Consider the following 20,000-nt stretch of genomic DNA (forward strand, 5'->3'; position numbering starts at 1 on the left):
TCTCTCTCTCTCTCTCTCTCTCTCTCTCTCTCTCTCTCTCTCTCTCTCTCTCTCTCTCTCTCTCTCTCTTTACTTCAGATCATATTAAGTTATTTTGTTTATTGTATAATTTCATGCAATTTAATAATATATATTCTCTTCTATCGCTATTTTATTTTCCTTTCATTACAGTAGCCTACATGGGTCCTTACTGTCTCTGATTCAGTTCTTCTTTTTCCATACTTTTATTTAAGAAATACAAAAAAAAAAAAAACTTGCACAGATCGTCATTGAGCCATACTGAAAATAATTCTCTTTCTGTTGATAGTAATCCGCCATTTATAGATGGTGACACTTTTATTTTCCTCGTTTATTTTATAAGAAAAAAAAAAAGTCATTATTTGTATAAAGTTGCGAATCTTTCAAACATAAATTTCGAAATCATTTCAAGTTCATAAAATTTAATGTATGTCATAATGTTTATCGCAATAATACAGGATTAAATATTACAATAGCTTACTTTATGTTAGACTATTTTATGTTATTAGTTCTTTATGGACATTTGAATCATTTCCATTAACCCATATTTCCCTCTGGTTATTGTTATAAGATTCTTTTACATTTTTCAGCATTACAAAACGTCCACGTCGATATTTTTTTTCTTTTTTTCTTTTTTCTTTTTTTATGTGAATCCGTTTGAAGCCTTCAGAAGCCACAGAAATGTGTATAAAGGTTAATTTCTCAAATACAAAGTACCGCATATCTGTTTATCGTTACCAGTATAGAGAAATATGTTCACTCACAGAGTCATCATTATGCCAATGATTGTTTTTCCGTAAACTGCGGCTTTGGTCAAACAATAACTTGAAACAAAATTTGCAGTTACACAACTTTGCATTGAAATACTCGTTTTGCATAACATCGCTGGTTTTTAGTATATTTTCAAAACATTCCATTAATATGAGTATGCAAGTATGCATACACAAATAAATACAAATAATCAATACTTAAGCTAATGGAAATATGAATGCTATTGATATTTCAACTTCCTGCAGGAGTGAAGCTAAATACACTAGTTCTACCAAAACCTATTTTACAAAGAAAATGAGAAATTTATATGGGTGACTTTGCTAAATATTTCAACCATCGCGAAAAAAAAAATCTTTCTAACGAATATTCTTTCACAATTATGTGAGAGAGAGAGAGAGAGAGAGAGAGAGAGAGAGAGAGAGAGAGAGAGAGAGAGAGAGAGAGAGAGAGAGAGAGAGAGAGAGAGAGAGAGAGAGAGAGAGAGAGAGAGAGAGATCATTCTGAACCCAAAAGGCATAGTATGTTATTTGATAGTTTGTCAAGTAGATCATAAGGCTAAGGTCGCTAAAGAATGGCAGGGACATTGGACAGACGGTCAAAGCCAATAGGTCACTAATGAATGCTCTATAGACTATAGACCAATTTGAGTTTTGCCATTTTTTTACATTTTCGTGAACTAGCAGCAATTATATAATGTGGAGCCCGCAGCCAAAATATGTACTTGGTATAAACACATTCTGAATATTGAAAACCTTCACTACTTGAATATATAACTCTGTTCCACCTAAAAAAATGGCAACGTGTTTATTTTTAATTAAAGGCTTCTTGTAAACGCTAACGGGAAAACAGTTTTCCTGTTCCAATGAAGTTCTGTTCACCTAGTCCACGCTATCTTGATAAGCACGAGGAAAAGTTATCAATTAGCTGAATAACTGAAATCCAGACTTTGAAATGCAAATAGGATATTTAATTGCAAAGAAGAATACGGAAGCTATTATCATAAGTGTCACTATACAGCCAAGTCTCAGTAGACAGCAGTAATAATGAAGTGAACAGGAAAATCCTTACTGTGGGGATAAATATAATGAAATGAAATTGTTACTTCAATATTTAGTTTTTGATTTGCTGTTACGTATAAGGAAGATACACATATGCAAAAAAAAAAAAAAGAATATTTTGACACACTCACATCATGTATAAATCAGATGGATTCCAAATATCTGTTAATATCTCTAACATAACAAAAAGACGAGTAATGATATTCGGAGCATCCTCTAAAAGCTTAAAAATTTGATTTCTCTATTTTTAAAAACAAATTACAATAATAATTTGTAATAACTATTCCTAATACATTTTTACCATTCTAATAGAACTTAAACTATGCACGATAATTCGGATACAGCTAAAGACGTTATTGGCTTATTGTTTTACGAAAAAAAAAGAAGACAGATCATAGACAAGAAAGCTATATTACAATATTAATGATAATACGGTTATAAAATTGACGTAACGTGCGAGATAAAAAAAAAAAAAAGTACTCAGACATTGCAAAAAGAGGTTAAAGCTTGACTGGGATAAAAAAAAAAAAAATCTTAAACTGATAATCAAGTCAAAATGCCTGAAAAATTGCGCATTCATAGTAATTGTTTCCCAATTGAAATCGTGTGTAGATAAAGATAATGAATAGAAACAACATACTAGAATTACCCAATAAACTAATGCACATGACGGGCTTCGCCTTGCTCTCAAGTAACACAATGACTCTAGTGAAATTACAGATGGCAAAAATTTTAGGCTAAGAACTCGAGGTCAGATCTACTACTAACGTCCTCAAAAATCCAATTTAAACTTCATGTAGGTAAGGGGGAGGGGGGCAGTGGGCTTAGCCAAATTTCATAGGTCCTGAAAAATCTTACCCTAACATCTAGGGTTTTTCCCTTTGAATTTCTTGTGATTTGGAAAAAGATTTTCGGGTTTCTATGATATAAAGAAAAAAATTGCCGGAGAGTTACAACTCTGATACAGTTCAACCTTCAATTTACTAAGATGGAGATAATGAAGTCTTACCAGTCGTTATTTTCAATTTCATAGTGCCCTTAGTATTCGTTTTCAATAAGTACAATAAACAAAATAGAATTCCTGTTCCAATAACAATAACGTAATTAACATAAAATCATTGCAAAAGCAATAACTCTATATAAGTATATTGGTTTTCCTGAAACTTTAATTTTCATTTTAAAACTTCTTATTGTACTAACATATTTGAAATAGTTACATCAAAATCTAGTTGAGGCATTTGATATTTGTTTGACATCTCTATTTGTATTAATTGTTTGGGGTTTCTTTAAATTCTCTAACAAACTCTCTGAACTATTTGTATGGCAGCTCGAAATATCCTTATGAATTTCTATTATTATTATCATCCTCACTAGCTAAGCTACAACCCTAGTTGGAAAAGCAAGACGCTGTTAGCCCATGGGCTCCAACAAAGAAATATAGCCCAGTGAGGAAAGGGAATATGAAAATAGATAAACTAAAGTAAATGAGAAGTAATGAACAATGAAAATAAAATATTTTAGGAACAGTAACAAGATCAAACCCGATATTTCATATATAAATTATAAAAAGACTTACATCAGCCTATTCAACATAAAAACATTTGTGGCAAGTTTGAACTTTTAAAGTTCCACCAATTCAACTACCGGATTAGGAAGATCCTTCCCCAACTTGGTCACAGCTGGAATAAACCATGTGGAATATTGTGTATTCTCAAGAATAATAGATTTAATTGACCGTAAGTTCCTGTCCAACAAAATTAGATGAAATTCTAACAGGTAAAAACTACCCGGAACAAGGTTAAATGAAATAATTAAAAAACTTCAGAATTGATTGATTACCGAAAATCTTATCAGACGTTATCAATAAGCCATTTTTTTGTGTAATTGAAGAAGACAAAGACCTAATGTGTTTATCAAAAGTAAACTTGCTGTCAAGAATCACAACTAAGATTTTAAAAGTCATACAGAATTAAAGAAACTTATCAATACTAAGTTTCGGATGTTGAGGAGCAACTCTCCTTCACTTACAATCATACTTTGAGTTTTGTTAGGATTCATCTTCATCCCCATAATTTGAACCATGCCCTAATTTTAGCTAGATCTCTATTAAGGGATTCAGCAACCCCAGATCTACATTTACAGGAGATAGAATTAATGCAAAGAGAGTAGCATCATCTGCCTATGCAACGAGTTTGTTTTCTAGGCTATACAATATGATATGTGTATATGTTATGAAAAGTGATGGGGCAAGAACACTACTATGAGTAACAACAGATATCACATTCCTCTAATAACTACGATGCCCATCAACAACAACTCTTTGCAATCTATTGCTTAGAAATTCAATAATGATGCTAAGAAAAGATCCCCTGTTTGACTTTGAAAACAAAGGCCCCATGATTAACATGGTCAAAAGCAACACTAAAATCAAGGCCAATCATTCGGACTTTATGACCACAATCAAGGGCTTTCTTTTCAGCATTGGAGATTGTAATATTGGCATCACATGCTCCAAACCCTTTACGAAAGCAATATTGCAAACTGGTGAATAGACGATTTCCTTCAGCAAACCTACTTAGACATGTTGCCAAAGGACGTTCACAAACTTTAGATAATATGTGAGTTATGGAAAATGGGCAGTAATCAGTTGGATTTGATCTACCACAAACCATTTGTTCAATGGAATAACATTACTAATTCTCCAACAAATGCTAAAAACTCTTCTTCTTCCTAACCTGCCCAAAATAACAGAAAACCTTGGTGCTAAGAAATATGCAGTCTTTATAAAAAATTAAAGGAAAAATACCATTGGGTAGGAAGAAAATAAAGTTTCTCGTTACTCTGCTTACTTTGAAACACATCAGCCAAAAGGGTGATAGACCCATCTGGTACAAATAAAAATAGATGAAGTTATGCCTGCCACAAACTTTTATCACCTGAATTTCATGTCATCCACATTCATAGTAGGAGTTATGAGAAGCAGGGTACTCAGTCCTGATATACACCGCCATTTCCCTGGCTCAAAGAATGGCATCCCGTTACAAAACTATTAGCTTTTTAAAACCAGTTATAAGGAGCTCAGATGAGTGCCTCATATTATAAACCAAAGTTTCTAATCACAAAAGAATATCCTACTGTCTGGACACAACTGATAACGACAAAATTATATTGCAATACGGTACACGAAACTTACAAATGTTTCCAGATAGCATAAGAATTGACGTCAATAAATAAGATACATCATACTTAAAAACTAGATTAACCATAATGATAATAGAAGCAATATGTACATAAATATAAATAAAGTAATTGATAAAACCCAAAGACTATAGATAAAAAGTCAGAAAAACTGGTCAACACGGGGGACCCGATACACCATGCAAGGCTAAATACCCTCCAGGATAGCCACTTCAACTGAAGGGTGGACAGTAAGGATTGTATTGAAAGGTAAAAGAAAGAGATAGAGAAGACAACCTCTTGATGAACCATCAGACATCCATGGCCCTTCTATTCAGCCTGCCCAATACACCATTTAAAACAAAAAGAGAGTGAAATAAAAATAAGATAGAATAATGCGCCTGAGTGTACCCTCAACAAGAATTCTCTATCCCGAAATAGTGGAACACCATGAAACAGAAGTCATGGTACAACCCAATACTGGAAAACAATAGTTCGATTTTGGAGTGTCCTTCTCTTAGAGGAACTGCTTACCATAGCTAAAGAGTCTCTTTTACCCTTGCCAAGAGAAAAGTAGCAACTGAAAAATTAAAGTGCAGTAGTTAGTTTTGCTGTGAAGAAGGATTATTTGTTAGTCTCAGTATTGTCAAGTGTACGAGGACTCAGGAGAATGAGGTAAGAATAGACCAGACTATTCTCTGTACGTGTAAGCAAAGGAAAGATAAGCCGTAACCCAAAAGAGTGGTCCAATGTAGCACTGTCTGGCCAGTCAGAGGATCCAATAACTTTCGAGCAGTAGTATATCAATGGGTGGCCAGCCTGCTACCTTTAATAAAGAGATCTTCCTACACTTCAACTTAATTTTTTTTTTCTTTTGACACGGCCTCTTTTCTGGGGTTTTGCTGGCCCTCGGCCAGATAGTTTGAGTCTCTTGGCACATGAGGCACTCTGCCTAATTCTCATGGTATCACTGCCACTCTTCAGAAGTCTCTTCAGACCAGACTCTCCCCTAAGGTCTCCCGGCACCTTAGCCTATTGCACGATTTTCTTGAGACTTCCCACATCATCTGCTTGTCCAAATCCTCTTCCACTTCAATTATCTTTAGTACATTTCTTAGGTATGGAAAAATTTATTTTATTTATTTAGGTTTCACAGATATAATATCCAGAGAATCTTTCCCCACTTCTACACAATAAAATATCTTGTTTTTGTGAAATTCTTTTCCAGTCAACTTATGATAGTTATGGACCCCACATAGCCGACCATATTCTTCATACTCCTTTAGCAAAAATATAGACAACAAAACGGTTGAATTAGAAAGTTGGTTGAAACTGGGCACAGCTAAATATTCTAGTTCCTATGATTCCAGGTTTCCCAGTGAAAGGATACAATAGTTTCTCCCATCCATAACCTTTACTCAAAACGGGAAGGAGGAAAAAGCTTGATATGCAAAAACCAGAGTCAATACAGGTAGGGTCGGTTCAACTCAGGCGGTGGGGGCGGAGCTAATGCTGTGAAGTCAATGGAGGTGTTTAGCCGATTTTCTCCATTGAATTAACATAGGAGTCTTTAGTTTTTATACATTTAATCCATTGCATATCGTGTTACATCCATATTTTAAAAAGATTTTACATGCACGATGTTTGTCTAATACCCAGAGTGTCATTTATTCCCCAAGCATTGTTTTGTTTACAAGATATAGCAAATTCAATACAGATAATTACTATATTTTTTCGTTGTTTTTGCTATTTATTTGCTAACCTATATATTGATTTGTTGTATTCTCTTCAAGTCCATTTTTAAAACAGGAAAATTTTGTTCTTTTTTTCTCTCTCTCGGGTGATAATGTTTTCAAGATTATAGATAATTGTTAAAAAAACCTTTAATTCTTTCGCAGTTTTTATGTCATTTTATGAAAAATTCGTTTCATTGATGATAAAAGCTAGAAAGATGACGTTAGTTATATCTTCCAAATCTTTTTATGAATACTAATTTTTATGCAATCCATAGAAAATGTGGATGGAGTGTAAAAAGAATACTACTGTATTTGTTCTTCACTACAAAAAAAATATTAAAGTATATGAATCACATCATATAGATTTTATGGAAATAAAAGAATAAACGATGAAGAATATGGTAAAGAGAACACATTTCGAGCAAATTTCCCATTAACATTATATATATATATATATATATATATATATATATATATATATATATATATATATATATATATATATATATAATATATATATATATATATATATATATATACATATATATATATATATATATATATATATATATATATATATATATAATATTGACATACATATATATATATATATATATATATATATATATATATATATATATATATATATATATATATATATATATATATATACATATACATATATAAATATATATATATACATAAATATACATATACTTATATATATGTACATATATATACATATATTCATACATAAATATATATATATATATATATATATATATATATATATATATATATATATATATATATATATATATATATATATATATATATATATATATATATATGTTGATATATATAAATATACATATATTTATATATATGTACATATATATATACATACATATATATATATATATATATATATATATATATATATATATACATATATATATATATATATATATATATATATATATATATATATATATATATATATATATATACCTGCATACATACATACATTTATATATATACTTATATATTATATATCTCTATATATAAATATTTACTGCTCGAAAGTTATTGGGTCCTCTGAATGGCCAGACAGTACTACATTGGACCACTCTTTTGGGTTACGGCTTATCTTTCCTTTGCTTACACGTACAGAGGATAGTCTGGTCTATTCTTACCTCATTCTCCTGTGTCCTCATACACTTGACAACACTGAGACTACCAAATAATCCTTCTTCACAGCAAAAACTAATTCTCATGGTATATATATATATATATATATATATATATATATATATATATATATATATATATACATATATTCATACATAAATATATATATATATATATATATATATATATATATATATATATATATATATATATATATATATATGTGTGTGTGTGTGTGTTTATATATATAAATATACATATATTTATATATATATACATACATATATACATACATACATAGATATATATATATATATATATATATATATATATATATATATATATATATATATATATATATATAACTGCATACATACATACATTTATATATACATATATGTTATATATCTATATATAATTATTTATGTATATAAGATATATATATATATATATATATATATATATATATATATATATATATATATATATATATATATATATATATATATATATATATATATATATATATATATATACAACTTTACATATGAGACATACTATTTAAATTTCATAAAGAATATAAACAATACATCAAATGACTAGGAATGTTTCCGGGAAAATGCTGTAACTTATTTATATTTCTTTGGAATCTTAAACTGTATTATATATGCTGGTATATTTTGAGTAGAAATAAATCATCTAACAAATAAAACACAGCTTTAGATAGTATCTACTTGAACAAATATTTTTTGACAAAACGTTTTACTTGAACAAATATTTTATGACAAAAAAAAAAAGTTCTTTCATAAGATGTTCTTTTTAATTTCTTAGTTAGTATCCCCTTTGTGCTGGTCTCTTTTTATTTATACGTTTTTTTGTTCATATAAATCGCGGATTCTGAAGAAAATGCTTATTTTAGCAAAGGTTTCTTAATAACCTAAGCGTATGAGGTGCATCTGCAAAAACAAATATTTTTCTATTTGCTGTTTTGTTTTTTAAATGAAATTCTATTTGCTGTTTTGTTTTTTAAATGAAATTCTATTCGAGTTGATTGTGTTTATACAAAAATGCTTCCATATTCTCATATTAGAAGGTCCTAGGTCATGAACAATACCAACAATGAATTGATGTCACAGTGTAATGACAGAAATGCTTCATTTATCCGAATGGTAATTCCATTCACGATTATTGGTCTTAATAAACGAATTGGTTTTCATCTCATCAAAATGTTATGTTAGCCACACGTAGTTGAGATCAAGGTCTATAGACCTTGGTTGAGATGGTGTAGGATCGAGTGTGCATACGCAGAGGTGTAGAGAGGCGTAACAGAGGAGTTGCGTCACTCTGTGGTCGAGAGTTACTGATTGAGTGCACGAGGTAAACAAAGGCGCAGTTGTGAGCGCCTTGGGTGTAGCTGTGCAAGGTAAGCTCAGAGCCACTCTTCGAGCCAACAGCGACCAGTGTACAGGGGAAACGGAGTTGCTCCCCCATATTATTGTGAAATTCTTACTTTCTCCCTTGTAAAGGGGTACCAGTTTGGAATACCTGCCATGCACTAGTACTTGTAGAAGTAAGAATAAAAAAAAAAAAAACCAGGGAACCAGCCTTTCCCTCAACCTCCACTGCAAATGAAGATCCGTCCTTCTCCACAGCAAGAGTCAAGTAACTTTAAGTTTGGGCTTCGAGTATAAGCCTATACCTATGATGTACACGGTATTACCCTATGCCAAGGTGGTTTGTTATAGATAGGCTAGCCAGGAATAAGTCGATTGTCATAAATTGAATGATGCCTCTGAACTTATGTAAGGACAATTGACGAAGGTAAAAGTGTTAATGAAAAGTCATGTGGGAACGACATGACATATGGTGACAGCGGTGTAGGATGTATTTATCTAATATAGATTAATATATCCATCCCCATGTTCGAAAGTAGCCACGAAACCATTAGGACTATTTATTTATATATATATATATATATATATATATATATATATATATATATATATATATATATATATATATATATATATATATATATATATATATATATATATATATATATATATATATATATATATATGATAGCCTAACCTTGGGTGATTAGGTCTATATCATCCTAGTCTAATGTACTGTACTATTAGTCTGTTTTTGTTTTGTATTGTAGCCTGTGCTGACTATTTTGCTTGTGTTTCTGTATAACATGGCTCAGAAAATGGAAGGTGAGGTTGAAACAGATGATTTATATGATAATCTCTTGTCTGCCATTGATAACCAAAGTAGTCAAATGCAACAAATGAGCTAACAACTTATTGACAGGAAAAGAGAAATATCTAGTTTGTCAAACGCCTTACCTGTCACTCCCCCCCCCCCCCCACATTCAATTCTAACAGAGCTGACACATCTGACTATAACCCATTTGTTACAGTAGACAGAGCGGACATAAAACCAACATCACATGATCAACCAACATCAGTATTGACACATAATTTGCCAACTAGTACACAGCCAGTTGCGCCTAATGATCCAGTTCAGGGTAGTAACACCGTTAATAACCCAGTTATTCGCGTAGGTAATGTGCATGACACTATTGATAATTAATCAGTCTAAGGGATTTTGCTTAAAACCCAAGGATATTTTGATGTTGAAGTTGTCAGATTTGCAAGGTATTGGTACCGATAATAGACTGGCTAGGTTTTTTTGTCAAGTAGAGTTCTGTGTTTCTGAAGATATGGATAGGATCCAAGTAGCACGTACCAAAGAGGATCAAGAAATTGCAACGCTAATAACGGCTGAAATGGCCAAAAGGGGAAATAACATATCTTGGAGTCAAATCAAGAACTTTCTGAATTCCCACGTTGCTTGTTCAGTTAATATTACACAGTCTTGGCAGGAAATAGAGATGGAACGGTACAGTGTAGATGAAGCCCCCAAAAAATTTTTTAACAGAATGAAATGTAAATTATCTGCCTTTGCATTGAAATTCCCTAAGGATATCCTGCCAAAAGCTGACAATCTTGTGAAAAGGAAGTTGCATGGTGGACTTGACGGTAGATCCCACGAACGACTCAAAGATTTCCTTGATGATGGGATACCTTTGGAAAGATTCATTGAACTAGTTGAGTTGGAGTATCATTTAGCTATAATAAGTGGAACCGTTACTCAACACAGAGTTATTCCTGTTAATAATTCCAATTCCCTTCTAACACCTGTAGTAAATAGTAGTGCACAAACCACATCAAAATTGAAGGATCTGGAGAAGCAGGTTAGTAAGTTTTCCAACCAATTAAAAAGATTAGGTTAGAAAAAGGGAAATAATCAGTATTGTGCTTACTTTAAGGTTAGAGATCACAAACTTTCTGAATGTCCACATAATCCTCCAAGAGGTGTTTGTTTTGATTGCCACAGACCTAGTTGTAAAAGAGGTTCAGCACAGTGCCCAGGTCCTGTGGAAAATGAGTGACTAACGGCCGGTATCAGGTCTCCCATCAATTTGATGATAAATCATGTAATGAGCCATGCCTTAATTGATACTGGTAGTGAAGTATGCGTAGCACAGAAGAGGCTTATAGAAAGTTTAGGTTTACATTGTAATCAAATGAGGAATATCCCACAACTTACTGGAGTAACTCAGCATGTTCTCCCTGTTCTTGGTACGGTGTATTTGGACGTTCACATTGGTTCCAGGGTGGTTACCCATTTATTTTCTGTAGTGCCAGATGGTTATTTGGACACAGGCGTATTGTTAGGAGCAGATTTGATTAGGTTCGCACCAATGACATGGGATGATGCAAAGAAAATAATTGTTTGGGATAGATTTATTTATCCGGTAAGATATTTGAGACCCAGACCATCTAACAAAAGGGTCAGGCAGATTAAGATACTTCAACCTAATGAACCTCAAAAAGCTCGGGTTAGACTTAGAAAGAAACTTATTCTAATCCAGTTTATCTGTAGATGAACCTCCTAACACATTGTTAGAATTTGTACCTGAAATTAAGGAGTGTCAAACCCAATTTGTGTTGTGCCTTAAAGTTAATGATGCTCAGGAAGTGCTTTTACCATTAGTAAATAATACGAAAGCTAGGATGACGGTGAAGGTTGGAACTTTATTTGCTTGTTATAGGATAATCAGTGAAGATGATATTGATCAGCCAGATCCGAAGTGTCGGAAAACTAGAATTCAGAATGATTTAGTTCCTCCAGGTGTTGATGTTAGCATCCAGTCAGGCAATACTAGAGTAGAAAAGATTAGATATTTTTCTCAACAAGATAATTCCCATCTTAATGCTGATCAACAGGCAGAATTAAATGACATGTTAGTTGCAAATCACTCCATATTCATTCTTGAAGAAAAAGAATTGGGAAAGTTTAAAGATGTTAAAGCTCATATTGCAGTAAGTGATCCACATCCAGTTAGGTCTCCCATGTATCAATACCCTGAAAAAGCCCAAACTCTTATTTCCCCCATGTTAGAGGATATGGAAGAAAGAGGGATAATAGAACCATCTAATGCAGCATGGTTAAGCCCTATTGTTCTTTTAAGGAAACCCGATCACACTCAAAGGATGTGCCTCGATTACTGTAAAGTCAACACACACCTCCAGGTTGATATTCACCCTTTACCTAGATTAGAGGAAACCATTATTATGCTTCCTTAGATATGAAAGATGCATATTGTCGGGAATATCGAACTGATCACTCAAAATTCCCGCCATTTAACTCCACCTACGTTCCGTCAAATTGGAGGGAGGGTTGAGAGAACTCGCGGGCGAATGAATGTGGTTTAAGACGAGACTGTTTTAGAACCTAGAGAGCAACCGCCTGGTAGGGGAGGCGCTGAGGCTAAAGAAATCGAGCATTTGTAATTTATGATTAAGAAATTTGATGTCAATTCATTGTAACATGATGAAAAAATCCCATCTAGAAATTTAGGTTAACAGAAAAAACGCGGGAACAAGGTGACGTCAGGGGGTGCAGAGACCAGCTCTACCTCTTTGATCCGACATCCTCAATTGAAGTAAGTCCTTAATTGTACTCTCTCTCCCCCTATTGTACCCAGGTTGGTTTCCATATAGGTTTTGCTAGTGTTCTGTTAAATTTGTATCTATGAATATTTAATCGATCCTTGTGATTGGGGATCAGTGTTGTCTTGTAAATTACGTGAAAAGGCCTCGGTATGCCGTTTATCGAGGTAGCCTACTAAAAGATTAATTAATTTTGCTTAATTTTGAGTCCGGTGCGGACTTAGTTTTTTTCAAGTAACGCCCGTGGTCATTTAGTCAAGTGTCTCCTTTGTATGTCGAGTAAAGGTTTAATTATGTATTTCCTTCATAGTAAATGATTATTTTTGTAATAAACTTGTTAAAATATAGCCGTATTCTACTTAATTCCTGAAGGGTTTTGAGAGGCTAGCCTCTTCAAGGCCTTGTGATCCGCCCAGTACATCGGGCAGATTTAGTAAACTGGTGAAATTTCACAACACATATTATCAAGTGCAATTAGATAAAGAGAGCAGGGATTTAACAACTCTTAGTGATGGAGTTTCACTGTATAGATTTAAGTGGCTTCCTTTTGGATTAAGTTGCAGTCCAGCTATAATTTCACGTATCAGGTCTAATATCTTAGCTCCTCCTATTAAGAAAGGGTGGGTTAAGAATTACTTAGGTGATATAGTTGTTTGGGCTCCCAGTTTTCCCATCTTGTTGAAAAGGTTAGGGCAACTTTTCAAACTTTTCAGTGACAAAGGAGTGAAGTTGAATCTAAAGAAATGTCAGATAGTCCAAAGGGAAATAAAGTTTTTAGGTCCTATAATCTCCTAGGATGGTTGTAGACCATCTCCAGACAATATCAGTGCAATCAAAGGCATGAAACCACCTACTAATGTTAAGCAAACTAGGAGATTTTTGGGAATGTGTGGCTTTTACAGGAAACACATTAAGAATTATGCTAAAATTGCTGTTCCCATGACTAATCTCTTAAGAGAGAAAGAACCCTTCCTGTGGACAAAGGGTTCTCAGTCCAGCTTTGAACAGATGAAACAAGCATTAGTCAATTCTCCAGTTTTAGTAAAGGCTCAAATGACTAAACCCTTTGAATTATTCATTGACGCTAGTTTAGATCATGTAGGTGCAGTTTAGATGCAGAGAAAGGATGATCAATTGAAACCTGTTGGATATTTCTCTAAGAAACTGAAGCCAGTTGAGCAGCGCTACAGTACCACCGACAGAGAAGCACTTGCTATTGTCTTACCATGTCGTAGGTTTCATCATTTTCTTTGGGGTGTTCCATTTACCATTCACACAGATCATCAGCCTCTAGTATCGGTATTCAAGATTAAGACTAAATCACCTAAAATAAGCAGGTGGGTAATTGAGATGCAGGATTACCGGTTCAAGGTAGAATATAGGCCATGTAAAGATAATCAGGTGGCAGATCAACTAAGTAGACCAGTTAGAGCAGTTTTTCATCAGAGTAGGGACGATTACCTCAGTCTGAGCAAGGATGAGTTTAAAGAAAAGCAGTTAGAGGAACGAAGGTGGGCTGAGCTAATAACCTTTCTAGAGGGTGGCAAATCACCACGTAAGAGGTTTCCTAGAGCTTTAATTACACAGTTCCTGCTGTATGAAGGCTTATTATATCTCAGTGCAGATAAAGTTGATAATTCCATTTAGTTGAGATTAATAGTTCCTAGGGATTTAACAAAGGCAGCTTTGAAGTTCAGTATGAATCATTGTCAGGTCATTTAGGGATACGCAAAACAATTGATGCTATTGAAAACTTATTTTACTGGCCTTCATTGTGATCTGATGTTACCAAATATGTAAGTGAATGTGTCATGTGTCAAAAACATAAAGCTAGTAGTTCTTTACAACAACAGTTTCAGGAATTGCCTCCAGTAACTAAACCTTTAGAGAAAATCAGTCTTGATTTAATGGATATGTTATCTGGTGCAAATGGTTATAGATATGTATTGACTGATATTGATCATTATAGCCGGTAAGTTAAGTTCTATCCCTTGCGAAGTAAGTCTACAGAGGAGGTAAGCAAAAACTTCCTTATATATCTGAATGACTTTGGTGTACCTATGACTGTCATTCTGGATAATGGTGCTGAATTCATTTAGAGAATTTATGCCGCGAACATAAGATTAATGCAGGTTATATTACCCCGTATCATCCACAAGGAAACAGTGTAAGTGAAAGGATGCATAGAACCATGAAAACAGTACTAAATGTGATGTGCAAAGGACATACTTATCAATGGCCAAAGTACTTAGGTGAAGCACAGCGTGTGCTCAATTTTGCTGTACATACCACTCTTGGTGAACAACCTCATTATGTATTTTTCTCTTGTAGTGCACCTAGGCAAGTTACTAGTGTGTACCTACAATAAATGATGGTGTAGCAGAGACTGCTATTGCAAAAGCTCATGAAATAATTCAGAAAACTCATAGAGAGATGGCCAGCAAGTATCGCGCAATAGCCAATCAAAAGAGGAAGAAAGAGAAAGTGTATGAAAACTGTCTTGTATTGGTAAAAAATGAAAATGTGATTCCCAGCACAAGGAAGAAACTAAACCCAATAAGGTCTGGTCTTTATGTAGTAACCAAGGTGTTTAGGGATGGTTCTAGATATGAGTTGAAAAAACTGAACGTGCTGCTGACAAAGTAAAACCCTTTGTAGGACAAGAACAGTCGTTAGTGAAAATGCAGGAAATGGATATTGTCAATCCTGATGTGAACGAAAGAGTACAAACCAGAGGTGCTAGCAATATTGTTCCTCCCTTTAGATTAATTGAGGAAATTTGAGATCATTATTTTTTTTATATTGTATTTTGTATTTTTGTGATTTATATGGAAATTTATTTTGTCCTGTGCCTTAGAATTGTTCATGTATATAACCATTATGTTAATCTCCAAGTGCCCTTATGGGTTATGTTCATAGATTACGGATCTGATAATAACACTTCGTTACCGTGAACTTATACTTGGTTGAGTTTGTGTATCAAGAGTAACCCCATCCAAAAGCTCTACAAATTGTGGTGGAGTTGTTCAAGTTATGTGACTGATGTGTAATTTAGTCATTAGGATGCATTAAGAGGTATATTATCTTCAAAGGAACTTCACTCCTGCTAAGGGTTATTGAGTGCATGAGATTGAATGACATGAAGAGGTTGTTTGTAAGGAAAATAATCATAAGTGATTATACCCTTAATGAGGAGTGACTAGGTCCTAATTGAATTTTATATCGCTCTTACATAGGTGTTTTAACTTGGTAAGGTTATTAGGATGGTTAGGTAGAAATGCACTTTAAGGGTGGCATCCCAAAACTTGCTCTGTATGTCTGTCAGCAGACCATGAGGATTAAATGTTGCAGCCTATATCTGGCTGAAAAATGGCTGTTATTCATGGCTTACAAAACTTGTTGTTAGATCTGTAATCTACCCTAGATTTTGCAGTTAGTTGATAGTCCTTGATAAATGAAAACCAATATCCGTAGGGGTAAAGTGATGTAATGACAGAAATGCTTCATTAAACTCAATGGTAATTCCATTTACGATTGTTGGTCTTAATAAACGAATTGGTTTTCATCTCATCAAAATGTTATGTTAGCCACACGTAGTTGAGATGGTGTAGGATCCAGTGTGCATACGTAGAGGTGTAGAGAGGCGTAACAAAGGAGTAGTTGTGTCTGTGGTCGAGAGTTTGTGATTGAGTGCACGAGGTAAACAAAGGCGCAGTTGTGTGAGCCTTGGGCGTAGCTGTGTGAGGTAAGCTCAGAGCGCACTCCTCGAGCCGGCAATGACCAGTGTAGAAGGGAAACGGTGTTGCTCTCCCTTATTTATATGTGAAACTCTCCCTCTCTCCCTTGTAAAAGGGCACCAGTTTGGAATACCTGTCATGTACTAGTACTTGTAGAAGTAAGAATAAAAAAGAAAAAACAGGGAACCAGCCTTTCCCTCAACCTCCACTGCAAATGAAGATCTGTCCTTCTCCACAGCAAGAGTCAAGTAACTTTAGGTCTGGGCTTAGAGTATTAGCCTATACATATGATGTACACGGTATTACCCTATGCCAAGGTGGTTTGTTATCGATAGGCTAGCAAGGAATAAGTCGATTGTCCTAAATTGAATGATGCCTCCAAACTTATGTAAGGACAATAGACGAAGGTAAAAGTGTTAATGAAAATTCATGTGTGAAAGACATGACAACAGCTGAACTCTTTAAGCATTTAGGAGCAACTCCACGTATCTGGGATTTTACATCTTCTTCAAAATCCTATTGTTGGAAATGGAGGGAACAAACCTGGTCATGTTTTACGTTACTTTTGTCCTGGCATCTTCAGAGAATTACCCAGAGTTTCTGTGCTAATTTTTCTCGGGGAAACGTGAAATATCTTAAGCCTTTACATTTTGATTTAGTTCTGACATTACTGCAACCAAAAACAATGCAATAAGAAGGGATCTTTCATAAATAATGTGGATGTAGGTTGAAAGGTGTAGCTCATGACAATGAAAGCGTATGGATTCAGGTGGCAGTCTTGTTACTCCAGACGCCGATGACGTTGCATATGGGGTGGAGCTATGTTTAAAGTCTGCCTCGTGAACAGACCCTATCTGTATTGACTCTGGCAAAAACTATCCTACAAATCTCTTGATACTAACATTGCCAGACGATGAGTTGCTACACTGTTTTCATTATTTTCCTTTGACTCTCTCTCTCTCTCTCTCTCTCTCTCTCTCTCTCTCTCTCTCTCGGGCAACGAGTGTTCAACAATCGCTTATGAATGTTATCTATTTTGATCGAGATTAGAAAATATGGAATAAAACAGTTCCTCCCCGGCGGAGAATCGGACCCTGGTCTCCCACGTGACTGTCGGGGATACTCAGGGTTTCCACGGCCTGAATTTGTTTTACCCTAGATCTGGGCCTCAAATTCCCCTAGATTGGCACGGATTCCCCTAAATAAATAAAAGGATTAATCTTAATAATAACTCAGCGCCGGGTATTTGAAAATTACAGTTTCCTATAGTATTCGGGTTTCTTATTAAGAATTTACCGTTATTTTTGGGCGGTCGACTGTAATTAACCACCAGATGCCAGTACTAAACACGCGGAAATACATTGGACGCCACAATCCTTAGTGGATGTTGTATTCTCGGTTACGTTCCTTGCAGTCCATGTGGAGTTATTCTTCAGAATTACCAATAAAGGTAGGGTAACCATGGTAAAAATACAATATATTGGAGTATACATTGGAAATTTTATTATTTCTCTTATTCACAGTAGTAAGAAAATAATCTAACAAAACAAACATAATAAAGTAATTTTTCATAAATAAAGTAATTGCACCTCTTATAAACTGGTCTGTAATAATGGCACCATAGTTTACTTTCAACTTAGTGACATGTGACTGATATATGTAGAAAAGAATCACAAAATAAAGCACAACGTTCACTTTATTAAAGGGATATGCATAGAAAAGTAAATAGTTAACACTATCTTTGCTCACATATAAGCCTACAGTTAATATCACATATGCAGTACCATATGATTGCTGCATTATCACATATAAGCCTATAGTAAATAAATTACTTTCAACTTAGTGACACCCTAATGTGACTTATATATGAATAAAAGAATCACAAAATAAACACAATGTTCACTTTTATTAAAGGGATATGCATAGAAAAATAAATACTTAACACTATCTTTGCAGCAGTATCACATATAAGCCGACAGTAAATATCACATATGAAGTACCATATGATTGCAGCAGCATTAACACATATATGCCCACAGTAAATATCACATACACAGTACCATTATTTCCAATGACATGTAACATCTGCAATATATTACAAGATTATTCTTTCCATATAAAAGCCAATATTGTATGTCCTTAGTCCTGTGAAACAGTACTACACAGGGGTTATGAAGTAACTAGTTTCCACCAATAATTACTGACTTCAGCAAAATGTAAAATTACTTTCCCTGTCAAGATATGCCCAAAACCATTATTACCTTAACACTATCTTTGAAACAGTACCACACAATGCTTGTGCATAAAGTATTTTGTATCAATAATCACTGACTTTAGCAAAAATCCAATATCCATGAAACTGTTAAGTAGCAAAACTTTCATTCTTCATAAGGAATAGCATAAACTACATTTATGGTTATATCATATACAGTATGCATACTGTAAAAATTGTTACTTATTGCTCTGCAAATGATCTGCCTCACATCATCATAAACTACTAGTGAACTTTCATCTAAACATTCCTGTTGCTGTCATTACATGTTGCATTACTCTATACTGCCCTAACTGCTGAAACCATTCGGTCATTAATCCTGGGACCATCTATAGTTATACCTTTATTACTTAGATGGTGAACCATGTGCATTAAACCACAACGTGTTTCATTTTTCAACCTAGTCCTCTGTGGGGGTTTTGTCAGATTAAATTTACTAAAAAACCTCTCCGCACTAGCATTAGAAAATGGCAAAGATAACAATACAGAGAAAACAACCCTTAAATTTGGAAAGCATGGAAGGTTTGCAGCATTTTTCTTGTTTAATACAATATCCCAGTACTGTAAACATGGTACCTGGCCATTCAACTCCTCACTGAAACAATGGGATCTCCACTCTTCATCTGTCTTGTTTCTATGTGCATATTTATACAGCTGTGGTATAGCATCAAAGACAGATGCCAGTGATTTAGGCTCAAGATTAGCAGCATTCATTGGATTCAAACACTGAACTATTGCGTGAATAGGCTCACTAAGGGAGAATCTATTTTGAATCTGCTTTACAGATTCAATAATAAAATTCAAACTACTTTCATAAAATATTTTTATATCATGGGCACTGCTTTTTTGTTTTAACTCTCTCATTGTCTCAATAGCCAACACTCCTAAATATATGTTTTCAGCTGACACAATACTTGACTAAAATAATGGATGCTTTGGATCCAGTGCATGAATATCACACTTTTTAACATTTAGACGCTCATAAAATCTAAGCATATGCTCTTTATTAAATTGCT

The sequence above is a fragment of the Palaemon carinicauda genome, chromosome 9 (genome assembly GCF_036898095.1).
Source record: "Palaemon carinicauda isolate YSFRI2023 chromosome 9, ASM3689809v2, whole genome shotgun sequence".
NCBI lineage: Eukaryota > Metazoa > Arthropoda > Malacostraca > Decapoda > Palaemonidae > Palaemon > Palaemon carinicauda.